We start from the raw sequence: 14123 nt of genomic DNA on the forward strand, positions 1-14123 counted from the left end.
GTTTTTATAAAATCATACAACAACTTAGGCTGGAAAGGACCTTTAAAGATCATCTAGTCCATTTGTCCCTGCAATGAGCAAGGATATCTGCAACTAGATGTGTTTGCTTTTAAACTAGATGCGTTTTCTTTTAAACACAAGAAATCCTGCCTGGCCTCCAGCAATGAGGTACCAGTGCAACCCATCTGTCTGGGCAGATTCACTTCAGAGTGGCTGGCCCTAGTTTTCAGAGCTGGAGGCTAAATCCCTTCCAAATGAGACCCCTGAGTTTTATTGCAGGAGTTTTAAAAGGGAGGGCATGTCAGGAATAACACAGGTAATAATCTACTGAATATTTATCATCTCATTATGTACCATCCTTTTTCCTGTGGACTCATCTCCAAAGGACGCTTTATTGGCTCTTAACCACAGGCAAAACCCACCATATGGAGAGGGCAGTAGCATTATGTAATATGGACAAACAGAGGTCTTTAGAAAGACCTGATATTATGCTCCAAAACCTAAACTGCTATAAATAACATCATGTAGATTCTATATTTACTCTGTTTCAGTGGTGTCCACACAATATTTACACACAGTATTTCCACACAGTTTACCAGTCGGAAGGGAATTTTGCTTAACTGCTTGCAGAACAAACTCACTTAGGGACAAATTAATAAATAAATAAAAGAAATAATCAAGCTATATTTTCCTGATTGGACTATCATCAGCAAAAGTAGCAGTACAGTAGTCAGAGCTTTAGCTGGCAGTTTGGCTGACTGGATTCATGAGAAAAGCAAAGGAGATAAAGGCGACAGAAGGGTTAAGCAGACCAAGCAAGCTCCTACCATGGGGCCACCTCGCTGAGGAAAATCACAGGTTGGCATCTAAAACTATGAACCAGGCTCTTGCTTGGTGCATTTGGTATTAGTCCCTTCAGTGGGTTTCAGTGCATCGCTGGCTTGCAGCCACTGAAGACCTGGCTCAGAATTTTTATTTTCTTATGTGCATTATCCATGCATGCGCCATGCTAAAAAGGATCTTTTTGTGATAGCTGAAATCAGGTTGGCACAGTCAGACAGCTGTAAAGGCAGACACTAGGAGTCCCCTTGGCCCCCCACATATTACAAACTCCTGGTTCAAGCTGCCTGACATCCCCTTGCAGGTTTGAGGTTAAAGCCATCCACTCACTTTAGCACAACTTGGTGAGGGCGATGGATGGAATTTGCTAAACTAAACTATACACCGGTTTTTGCTTTTCTGCCCCGGAGTCATCATTTTAAGAGCCTCCCAACCCACCTTCAGCCACAGAAACAGCTTTACCTACCCGGCCACGGAGTTTGGTTTAGTGCTCTGGGTCTCCCAGCAATATTGTAGCTGCCAGCACAGACCTGAACCAAAAGAGGCCATTAAAACACCTGGAAAGGGTTTGGGGAAAACCACAGCGAGAATGAGAGTTGTGTCTCCCCTTGCCTCACTGTCTCGTTTCACTGTCACCTTGTACCATCTCTTCTAGGAAACTGTAACAGCTGAAGGCAACACCTCGCTGCTCGCTCTCACTCCTGTTTTTATAACACAAAGCTAGTGTTTTAGCTGCAGCAAGAGTAAACTCGATGGCACATTTCAACGGGAATTGCTCTTGGCCCCATTACAGCAAGATTTTATGTGCATAACTTTAAACACATGTATCATTCAGTTGATTTCAGTAGGACTCCTAAAGCTTAAGTACCTTGTTGAATCAGAGCATTTATGCAACAGTGGCTACAGACTCAAGTACCAATATTCAAACATCATCTGTGGCGAGCTGCTGGCTTTCAGATGTCAGGACCTCCCCCCACTGGTAAGTCCATCACACCTTTTACTGAGTTCTTGGTCCTATCAGGCTGCTACTAAGATATCCCTAGAAATTTCTCCAGGCATCAGCAAAAAACTTACCCTGCAGAATAACACACATCTTTTATTCACAGGGAGTGGAACCTAGCATAGTCACTTAAGGGGCAGCAAAAAGTCCCCACTCCAATTTTGTCTAGTAAGCGAGAAATAAGTGCTCTGGGTTTGAGGGTCAGACTTTGAATGCATAAAGACTGGTCCAAGCTTTGCATCCAAGTTTGCAGCTGAGCTTAGTAAAGCATCTCCTGAAACATCCTCCTACTGCAAACTCTGGTTGTAGCTTCAATTCTATGTGCAACAAGCAAAGCTTATGGTTGCCTTTTTGCACTGTTAATTCTCATCTGGTATGAACAAAGGTGGCAGCAGCAGAGCATCAAAAGGCTGATTTATAAACCAGTCAATTATTAATTCTATGTTACATAGCAATGTCAGGACATGCAAATCAAAGCTGTTTGTTAGGAATGTACAGGAAGGATTTAAAATCTAGTGATACTATTTGAAATCCATTTTTGGATATGTTAATACTTTATTAGGAATGTAAATTTATATTAGGCTGTGCAAACCTTTTTTTCAGGTTATGCAAATTAATTTTAAGATATGTTAATTTCGTTCCTGACATAGATCAATAGAACATCTTAACCAAGTCTAAAGTTAAAAACAATTGTAGAACTTCATGACTAAATGTAAAGCTAGATTTTACAACTCAAAGATAAAGACTATAGAATTGAAACTCTGACCTAGGTTCAGATTTGTAAAACAAGCGTATTGATCTGCGAGAGAATACATTTGACACTAAGCTGTTCCATATCAGTCATGGAAGTAGTTATCCTGAATATTTTGCTTCTGCTGTCTTGTCTCTTTGCTGGATACTTTAGAAACAGTTAATTAAAAACAGCCTCTATGTACCAACGTTTAATAAAGGTCTTAATTTCCCCTTTTCTCCATCTTCCTCCTTGGTAAAACTTGGCTGTAAACCACAGATTTTGATCTCGCGTTATACAGATTGCCCAGTAACAACAGCTTAAAACTCTTGGGGAAGAATATACTCAGGTGAAAGTTCATCCCGCTACTCTAGCGGAATGCTTCTAAAGGTGGCAGGCATTTTAGTTTCACAACTGTAAATGTTAAAGGTTTTGCTGCACACACTGAACCTCTACCTTTGTATGTCTAAGAATTACCTTAATTAGCAGACTTAGTAGCTCCTCTAGACCCACTGACTCTCAGGGCAGCTTTATCTTTAGTCTTTTTTCAGCACTGGGACTGCTAAAGAGCTAACCAAACGTCCCCCTTCTCCTACTCCCCCCTCCAAAGTGAAAGTCTTAAAAGTTATGGACTTTGGGATTCTTTCTATTTCTCTTTTTTTTTTTTTTTTTTCAGTGTGGTGAGGTCACAGGTCGTATTTTCCATTTTTTCTTCTTTACTAGAATGGCTGTTTTCTCACACACACACCCCCCTAAAGAACAGAGAGGTGGCTACTCATTGGAACTTGCACTGAAGTTTTAAGAATTGTACTAGTCAAGCAAGACTGAAGATATGTTAATGACCTATCAAGTCATTTCAGAGAAGGCACAGTCACGCTTTGTGACAGAAATAACTCTCACAGTACCAAAGATCCAAATACCCTGAATTTTGGGAAAGTTCGTATTTGAACTTAAAGTTTTTCCCTGAAGCCGGTCCCTTACTTTTCCAATTTAAGTTATAAAAACGATCTTAGATGAGATACAAACATAAGAAAAATGTGGTGCAGTTCAGTCCAACATTCAAATTGCTCATCACACTGATGGAAGTACAAAAGCAGGGATTAGAGGGTCACGTTCATTTGATGTTCCAACCATGCAACAATATACAGTGCTTTTCCCCAAACTCCTTGCACCTCCCAAGACAGCAAAATTGTATGGAGAACTGTACAAGACTACGTATGTGGAAAACATTCATAACTTTCATTTTATGATGGACATATCTAAACAAAGGTGTTTCCTCAGACTGTCATGTGTTCCCAATTAAGACTAGAAGCAAGAAATGCCCCAATATGCACAGTAATTAATCCCGCTTTTCAACCTCCAGGAAGTTTTGCCTTCATTTTGATTTTGACTTTGTTTTAAGACAATGGTTTTCCCTTCATTTGGAATTTCTTCTCCCAGCTCTATGCTGTTATTCTGAAAATGCTAGGCTCTGTAATAATTATAGATATTTTTTCAGCTATTCAGTCACAGGAAAAGTTATTGGAATATCCAAGAATGAGAAAAGAAAAACCTCCAGGACTCTTCAGTTGTCACCATCCTCTAAGGAGCCGCAAGTCACAACCTACAGCAAAAGAAGTGCTTGTCAAAAAAGGTGGGGGATCATTAATTCTGGATAGTCGCTAAAGAGGTAATGATTTATTCATGTGAAGCTCTCCTGAGAATGCAGTGTGCCCAAATGGCAAAGGTACTTGTCAAGCTTGTTATCTGGGGGATAAAGGCTGCTGTCAACTCTTTATACAAGAGCTTTGGTTACAGTAAGCTGGCATCGCTCTGATCTCAAGGGAGCCGGTTTATTTAATGAGCAGAGAAGCCACTTTCCTCATTTCCAGCTGAGGCTGAAAAAAGCCTGTACACGTTTCAACTGATCATTTTCCCATTCACCACAGAAAAAGCCATCACTCCTAGCCCTTACCACACACAGCGGCTTGAGCGTTCACTCCTTCCGCTGTAATCTAGCGGGGGAACCAGAGGTGACGCTGCCATCCCTGTTCCCAGGGTTTTGGCCAGGGACCAGCCACCACGCTGGCTCTCCTTTTGCTGTCAGTCTCCTAATGCAAAGCAGCACTGCAGCCGCTTACACTGGCAGCCTTCACATCAAGTTAACTGCCCTCTTCCAGGATAAGCTACTTTAATTTTGTTGCCAGAGAGGAGGGGGAAAAGGTACTAATATGACAGAACAGTCTCATTGGATTTTAGGATTTTAGACTTGATTTTAGAATTTGAGCTCTTCCTCATCACTTTCCCATCCAATTAGCCTCTTAATGATCAGAGTCTGAGCAGCAATTTTGCATCTGATAGTAAACAAGCTTGTTCACGCTCATCAGCAAAGTGACTGCACAGAGGGTTAGGATGGCTGTATTTATCAAACCAGGCACACGCGACTGCGTTCTGGTGATGGCTGCAAGGCAGGGAATCCTGCAGGGTTTGCCCCAGGATCAGAGCAAGGCACCGATTGCTCCCCAAAGCTGATTTGTTCTGGTGTTAATTATGGTTGTTTGAAAAGAAAGATCAGTCCTTATCTCCTGTAATTATCTCCTCCCAGACAAGAGAGGAAGGTGTCTCCTTTGATGAAAAAAGTACACTCTGAGGGGCTGGGGAAAGAAACAGAGTTGTGTCACCAAGTGCTGTTCCTTAATATTGAAATGATGGAGCTCAAGCTTAAAAAAAAATAATAAATAATAAAAGGAGCTTAAACCCCCAAATTTTTTATTTAAAAAAAATTTAGAAGTTGAAAGGAGGGATGAAAGTTTGCTCTAAGAATGTGTGCACACCTGTGGATATACACAGGTGAAAATGCACAAGAATGACACCTATTTTCGTTCAATTTCACTAGAAATCCTTACAGTTTTGCTAATACAACTTTGTGAGAAAATCTTGTGACAGAGTGGTAGTGAATGTTTGGATTTTGGGTCTTTTGACTTGAGTTTGAAATCAATTAAATTATTTGTAAAGCAATAGTGTTGGATTAGATTTTCTATTCATTTGACTTTTCATATTTGTTTGTCTTAGTTATCTCTTTAGCTCAAGCTAGCTCATTTTCACATTCTCCTGCAGACAGCCCATTAGCACAGAAGTCAAAATGAGCATGACAATCTCATAAAAAGCAGATGTAATATAAAACTAATTAATGTGTCTCCATAATAAACTGATAACACCACCAGAGAAAATAATGAGAGAAAAGGGAGCCCTGACGGTGCGGGTGGCGAGGAAAACACTTGTTGCACCTGGACCATTCCAAGATGGGAAACCAGCCCCATCCTCCTCAACACTCATTTTCTGGAGTGCTCACACAAATATGAAAAGTGAAAAAAGTTTCTGAAGACTGAAAAGCACTGTTTTAACTTGGTTTAAAATAAAGGGGCTGTGGGCTGCTTCTGCCCTAGAAGAAAATATCTTTCATGATTTAGACTTAAACAAAGTTTCTTGAACTCTAAATTTGAAACAGCACATTTAAAGGCAAGTGGGTGGATGGGTGTGGAGGTGGGAAAGCGAAAAGACAAAGGGAAGAGAGCAGGGGAGAGCTCTTGGGAATCTGTTCACGGAGAGCTCTCAGAAATTTTTGAAGTTGAGGAGATATTATGTTAATATAAGTTCTAATTGCTAGGCAATAAACAACACCCACCTGCTGACTAAATGTCAGGACCAAACTTATCTCCAGATCTGCTTTGAAACAATGTCAGTCAGCGCTATTATCACAAACAGATTGAACCCTTTCTTCCAGCGTTATAATAAAATAACCCAGGATTTTTAATTACCTGAAGTTAGAGACTTCAGGTATTAGAAAACACAAACAAAACCCCAACCAATCTGGTGGTAGGAGGCGAGAGCTGCGGTTAGTTGTGACTGTTTGTGAGCCAATTAAATAAAAAAAAAAACTGAGAACCACCTCTTGGCGCTGGGGAGGGGTGCACGGCACTGCAGGGACCAGGTGAGACCAGCAGCACTCTGGGGTGGGTGACAAAACGGTGAGGTCTCCCCCGAGCAGTATTTCCCACCCAGAAAGCAGGAGAGAGGAAGGGAGGTGCTGCTGGCAACCCAGGCACCCTCCAGTTGGGCAGGAGTTTGCATCTCCATCCACAGGATGCCTGGTGCACGGGAAGTTTCGACCAGGCGGTAACTGCCTCCACATTTTGTGCATCTCAGGCATTGCATGAAGCCTCCAGGATCTGGCAACTGCTAATATCACTAATGCTGATACGCAAAACAGAATCGCACATTAGTGGCAATATTTTAAAGGAATAATAGGATAGGAATAAAGGGATAACCATTAGTAACATATCAGGCTGAAAAAGTTTTGAGGGGTTTTAAAGTGTCTTGCCTGCAAGCAGGACAATCTCTACGCAAAAGAATATACTGCTAACCAAAATGCTCACAGTAACTATGGAAAGGTAAAGGGGAAAAAAACCAAAATACACCACCAAAAAAACACCAACCAACAACTGTGGGGAAACCCCTCTTGATGTAGTCAGCCTTTGACTTCCTCTGACAAGTGGCCTGTGACAGGCAGGCTTTTACTCACATGTTTTATACACATTATGGACCGTAAGCCAGGAAACATTAAATCATAACCAAGACATGGAAGAAATTCTGAACAGAAACAAGGTAAAGCAACCTTGGTTTCAAATAAAAGAGATTACTTTAGACTCACCTTTTCACTGCATTAAACCAGAAGTATTAAGAGAAGTCTTCAGAGTTTACAAAATGCAGTGGCATTTTGAAAATTCAGTTTGGTGAACTGACATTCAACCCCTACCCTCACCTTTGCTTAAGGGGCTGTCAGCCCTCTGGAAGATGCAGCAAAACAGGACACCTTTGCTCTAGATATCAGATCCTGGACAGCAAGACGAAGAGTTGCTTAAAGTTGCTTGCTTAAAGTAAGGCAAATAGATAGATGAATCAACATATAATTACAACTCCATCTAATTCTAATTATCAGTGAAATGCTATAGAGTGTTGACTTCATCCATTATTGAGTTGGAAGGGCAGTGTTTAATCTCAATACGGGTTTTGGCAGTCAGGTTTATCTCTATTCAGAAAACAGACTTTGTGCCTTTATTTGAAGAATCCTCTTTCTATGCAAACACAACTCCTCTTAGAAGGAGAAAGCACAGGGAACAGAAGCTGATTTAAAACAAGGCTGTTCAATATTTTCCTAAAACAGCAATCACAAAAAGTTGTTTAAATAAGATTCTCAAAGTTATTTAAAGTCCATGGGACATATGTAGCCAAGTACATCAAACCTCTAAGAATCCAAATCAAAATACATCACTGAGCTTTTCTCTAACTTTGCTGAATGAGAACATGAATTAATATAAACGTCAAAGCCCCACGGCCAGTCACTGTCAGGAAATAACAACTTTAGAAGACCATCAGTGGTGTTGTGCAGCTGAGTCACACCTGTCTGGAGGATAAATGGAATTATGATTTAGCAGACAGGATTAGGAGCTACAGGCTTTTCACAGATAAAAGGATGGCCCAGCAGTGACGAAGCCATCTTTGGATTTGGGAAAATGGAACGCATCTCTCTGCTCTACTCCAGCCCTCTTGCAGAGCCTTGGGAAAGCCACCAAGAGATCCCCTTCCTCTTAGGAGTGTAAATACATTATAAACCCAGAGGCACTCTAGTAGTGCTGCAGAGGGGACCAGAAAAGTACACATGTTCTTGCCGTTATGGAAAGGAGCTTGAAAAGCTATCTGTTACCTAATTCTCAACGTGGACAACATTTCACAGCAAGAATACATTTATGCACGTTTTCTTAGCCAATTTTTGAAGTGGATTAAGTGAAACCTGCGTGCAGGATGACAGCATCCTCGTGGGAAGTTAATGTGAAATAGTCACTTAGCTTTAAATTCATTGTTCTAGCTTGCTGTGCAATAGCATTCCTGTGTAGAAAAACCATGAGAGAAAGAAATGGGCAATATCTATTAAGTAATTCTTGTAATAACCAGTTTAGCCATTATCCATCATCGAATTGGGAGTTACCTTTAAAAAGCCTGCATCCTATTAGGATAAACAAAAAGGAATCAGGTGGTAAAAATAATTACCACAAAAGGCAATCAATTGACAGATGGAGGGAAAACACACTTACAACAACGTATTTGAGAAAGATCATGGAAGTACACACTTCTATCTCATTTTGGACAGCGAAGCGTAATCTATTTGGGCTCCCACCGGACACAAGTATCATCTAGCAGAAGGGCTAAAATGGGGTTTGTGGAGAAAAGTAGGTAGTCAGAGAAAGCAGATGCTAAACTGAGATCTGGAATATTCTGAGCCACCAATCTAGTAGAGAAAGAAATATAACTCGTGGAAAGTCATACAGCTGAAGCAGGAACAATTGAAAAAGCAATGACAATTATGTGCTCCCAGAGCAGCAGAAGGTAAAAGTACAAAAGCACTTGTGAAGCTATAAGCTAGTAATAGTAGTAAAGGTTGTTAGAAACAGCATGGTTATTTCCTTCAATTTCAGTCCCAGCTGAAGTTATTTTTCTATTTATAAGAGATACTTGGTTTGCTATAATGAGACATTTCTTGTGTTTATAGATCTCTCATTAGGAGCTGAAGAGTTTGAGGTTCTATGAGAAATGCATATAACCTTGGAGCCTTCAAGAAAACTGTCTTTATAATGTATCCATTAGGGATGAATTTATGCACTTACAACCACTAGGTGCCTAAAGGTGCAGGCAGAGGTTTCCCGATTGCTCACATTGATTCTAATACACTAGGCAGCTGTCAGCAGTGTTGGCTACCTCATTGCTTGTATAAATTTGACCCAGCTACTTGGGATTGCTTTTTAAAACATGAAAGGCTCTTCTTATGCTGAAAATAATTCTCACTCAAAGAACTTGCTGCTTTTCTCAGCATGTAAGGGGAAGATTCCTTACCTCCTATGCCATTCTAGTTCTAAGAGACAGGAGCAGCATTATAAAAGGAATATTGCTGGGGTGTCTATCAAACAGCCGTGGAGCTGCTAATTCCAGCTGCGCAGTGGGACTTGAAAGCTGGCAGGGAGCATCTTTGACTTTCCAAAGCAGAATACATGTTTTCACACACACAGCAATGCAGTTACTCCTGCAAGCACAGCCCCAAGAGCTATGAACTTCCACTCTTTATCGTTAGACATGCCAAAAATATTAAAGACTTTCAATCTGACAACTTTATTTGGATGCATATAGGCTTGTCCCTTACTGTACCTTTAGTTGTACCCTTACAAGTACCTGTCCTGCTGCTTGGTTAGTAGAGTATGCCATGATATTTATTGCAGGTAGACGACCAAGAGCTAGTTACACAACCAGAACACTCCACCTCTGTAGTCTGTTCCTGCTTCAGTCTGCCTGATAACTTATTTCTGTATGCCATATGAAATGAACAGGTCAGGACTAGTTCCCAGAGTTTGCATAGCAGCCCCAGTTCACCTGCTGGAAACAAAGACCAGCTACTACTGGAAAAATACAAGTCGATGTCTTCGCTTGCTTGTGGTGGAGGTGCTGTGGAGCTACCACAGGGAGAGTTCATTAAGGAAATCAGTGCAGAAGCCCCAAAGCATTTGAAGTTTATAGATCTGAGCTCAAGCTAGCAGCACTCCCTGCTTCTCAAAGTGAGCGCATGAATCCTGGGACACGGAGCAAAGCCTCTGAGATTTGCTTGGCATGTTTCCTGTTAACAGACTAATGGGTCCACGGCTGCAAGATCAGGGAGCTGCTCTGGGATATTTCTAAGAGTACTTTCCAAATCATCTGTCAGGCACTTGTTAGAAATCTTCCCTTACATCACCCTTCCCCACCTCACACCTGTGCTTTCCAGCAGCCAGCTACAATCCGGCCCCTAAACACATCATTACCCCCAGGGTGGTCTCAAGGGCTGGATCTGAAGGACAGTTTGAAACGCTGCTTTTCAGCCTGTAAACTTCCTGTAATTAAACAGATTTCTTGTTCTTGTGCTGTTAGTCTTCCACAATCACTAACCACAAATTAGAAGACTAAAGTGGATGGAAGAAGAGAAGAGCATGTCATCCATCGTAACATCAGGGATGTTACACCCATCTGCACTTGGGGGGGTGGGGGGGAAGTCAGCAGGGGGGTGGCAGCTCCTCTTGCTCTCTCTGTGCTACACTGCTATGGCACCTCAACTATTCCCATCTATACTGGGCAGAGATAAATAAATGGTAGTATCACATCACATCTAATTCAGAAGCCAGCACTTCTCCAAACATGAATCTTTCCTTTTTAAATAGTTTATTACTGTTCTCTTGTCTTCCCTCAGTTGCATGGGTTGATTTACTAGCCTTCCCGCAGATACATCAGAAGACTGAAAGAAAGTTTGCTGACACTTGATCAGCCACCTTCCTACCTAACTGTCATGTCCTCTGGCACAGTGATGACTTCAAAGTCAAAGCACAGCTGAGAACAGTGTGATGATCTACAGAGTGCAAACAGCGTGCGGTCTTAGCTTCTTGAGTGAATAAAGTGTCCCACATACACATCAGTTTACAGGACTGGACTTTTGCAAGGGGGTTGCATCAAGTTCTGTCTTGCAGATCTAATCCTCCCTGCTTCAGGGTTTTCTTCAAATCCTTTCCTTAAAATCTTGCTGCTGTTTTACATTAATTGAAAATACGAAGACTAGTGTCCTTAGCATACACTTGATATTTATTAAAGTCATTAAATGATGAGCAGGAAGGTACCAAAATGTCTAGCCAATCTATCTATTCTGTTTGCAGCATCTGCTATTTCAATATTATAAAATAATAACAGTAGAGGCATGTTTCAGCAATTGCTCTTTGGAACTCACAATTGCAAGCTGCTATGGAGGCACACAGCTTACTTAGGCTTAAAATAGGATGACACATTTCTATGACTAAGAATAGTACCATCAATCATAATAGCCAAGATTAAGATACAATGACTCTTGGTCCTCGCAGTCCAGTTCATTGGCTACTCCCTGAATGGGTAAAGGATTTTTTTTTTCCTTTTTTTTTTTTTTTTTTTTAACCATTAATACACACTCAAAATTCTGGCTAGTGTACCAAGCTGTAGCTTCTGGCTTCCATTAGACATAACTAGTCTCAGTGTTTATGCCATAATAGTTCAAAGTATATCTTTATGCCAATTTTCATTGCCAGCTCATTTTTACTTTCTTTTCAGCTACTCTGTGAAAAAGATGAAGATATTTTGTAATGAGAAAGCAGGATTTCAGAATATGAAGCTCCTGTACAGCCCAGCTTCAAAACAACCTCCCACCACAGTGCACCAGCAAGAAGCCCTCAGAGGCTCAGTTTGGGAATGCGGAGGGGGGGGAATAAAATGTAGCGGGGAGCTGATACCACACAAGCTTGTAGGAAGAAGTAAGTTCAAATCTATTTAGTAAGTCATTAGAAACAGGCTTTTCTGGTCCCAGTTAAACCAGAAGTCTGGAGTAACTCTACCAGTTTAGCATTGGCACCCTTTCAAACAGTGGAAAGGAACACAGGAGAAACAGAAGAAGGTTCAGAGCTATGTGAGCCAATACACGGGAACTGCTTTACACACCTTTCACACTCACATTTCCAAATTCTGATAGTTGTGACCAGGAATCCCTAAAACTGACTATTTCTCTTCCACTAACCTTTGCTGGAAGCATTAAGCACTCGCATTTCCAAGCTGATGCCTGTTTTTTTGTTATTATCATTAATTATGACTTGGCATGGAGCTTATGTTAATTTTTTTGATTGCAGATTTTTGCATTTACAGATTATCTAACTGTACTTGCATCATGGTGATTACCGGTTGGAAGAGGGCCCTGACTGTTCTCCCAGGGGCTGAAGCTGCCCCGCAGGCAGGTACTCCCTGCAATTTGTCCCTTAGGATGCTGCTGGGGTACACAGCTGCTCCCTCCCTGCCCATACCCCCGACATCCACCACAAGGCCACTTTTAATCCATATTATCTTAACTACAGCACTTTACTCTCAAGGTTAAAAAAAAATAAATAGTGATAATAAATGAAAAGGCAGTACATAAATAACCAACATTCAAATACTGGGGGGGGGGAGAATCTCAGTATATCTTGTTTATTTTAACTTAACTCCCTTTTCTCCATTAAACACCAACCAACACCACAGAAAAAACCCTCAGTTTTTCCATATGCTTGTTCAAATGAGCTATTTTGTGTTTTAGTTTCTTCCCTATATTTCTTACCTTCCCCACGTTATTTCGAGAAAACTTCTGGGAAGCATTTAAATCAGGGTTTTAACTGCTTACATGTGCCCATCGTTAATACTGTCTCCAGTAAACCTGTATTTCTTTAAAAGGTCTTAAAAAGACTGTACTAAAACCATTTAATGTAAATTACAGTCATTTTCTTGTTAAAATCCTGGGCTGAAGAGAGAAATTATTTTAGGAATCGAGAAAAGAAACAGGCAGCAAGAAAATGATAGACTATAATGCCATGCCTATTCTTTCCATCTTACTTTGCTTTATGTCTTCTGTTTACATTTGTATGGACAGGTAGACTAGTTGCAATGCTCAGAGCTAATAAGTTAAGGACCAATAGAGAAAATTAAAATACCCACTCTGAAATAACTCGAGTTTAGTATTAGAATATACAATTTAAGTGAACCAGAATCTCTCTACAGCAGGTCAGCTCATACACTGCTGTGAATGCTTCTGCCTAGGTAGGAAGAGCAGCTTTCCTCATCTGTAAGAGCTCATACCTCAGAGAGCAGAGCCAAAGGCTTTCTATGATCACAACAAAATTAATAATTCCTTTCTCTTACCTCCAATAACACAAAACTAGTTAAGGCTTCAACCAAACCAACACTTCCAGATAGCTTCTGAGGTTTGACATTTGTTTGCTATTCAAGAAAAAAAAAGCACACGTGGGATATTTACTTGCAAGCAAACTGAAACGTTTAGAAAGATGTTAGAGAAATGATTCCGGTTTATAACATAACTGACCTGATTAACGACCATCTCTCCTATACGCCCATCTCATTCAGCTTGCTGTTACTGCTCATTAGGCAATCGAGTTTCTGAAGCCAAAAAAGTATATTCTTAAGTAAGAGCAAGCACAGAAATCACTTCTATACACTTCAGAACACTGAATTTATTAGAGGAGAGGTCTCCTTTAAGTCCTCCTTCTTACAGACAGAGCTTTACTTTCACTTAGTGCCCAGGTGTTTTAATTATTAGGTAAGTAAAGACAGACAAAGCAAGTAGCCCAGCTGCATTTAAAGACCCCTTCAGTTGTTAAACCACCTCTGCAGTGTGCCGGGGGTACACAGCTTTGATGTTTTGACTGAATCTTGGGGCTGAATGCAATGCCTGTTAACTTCAAAGAGTCCTCTGTTGAAGAGTGGACAAAAAAAAAAAAAAAAAAAAGAGTAAAAATGTTCCCAACTGATTTTATATTCCAAAAGTGTCTTTAATGGTTGGAAACGTGGGCTACGTGCATGAGGGAAGGTGTTGCAGGTTCTGTCAGTGCTCTCAGGTGCAGTGTCCAGCTTTGCCGGGTCAAAATGTGACAGCAACTGTAT

The sequence above is a fragment of the Falco punctatus genome, assembly GCF_963210335.1.
Source record: "Falco punctatus genome assembly, chromosome: 8".
Classification (NCBI taxonomy): domain Eukaryota; kingdom Metazoa; phylum Chordata; class Aves; order Falconiformes; family Falconidae; genus Falco; species Falco punctatus.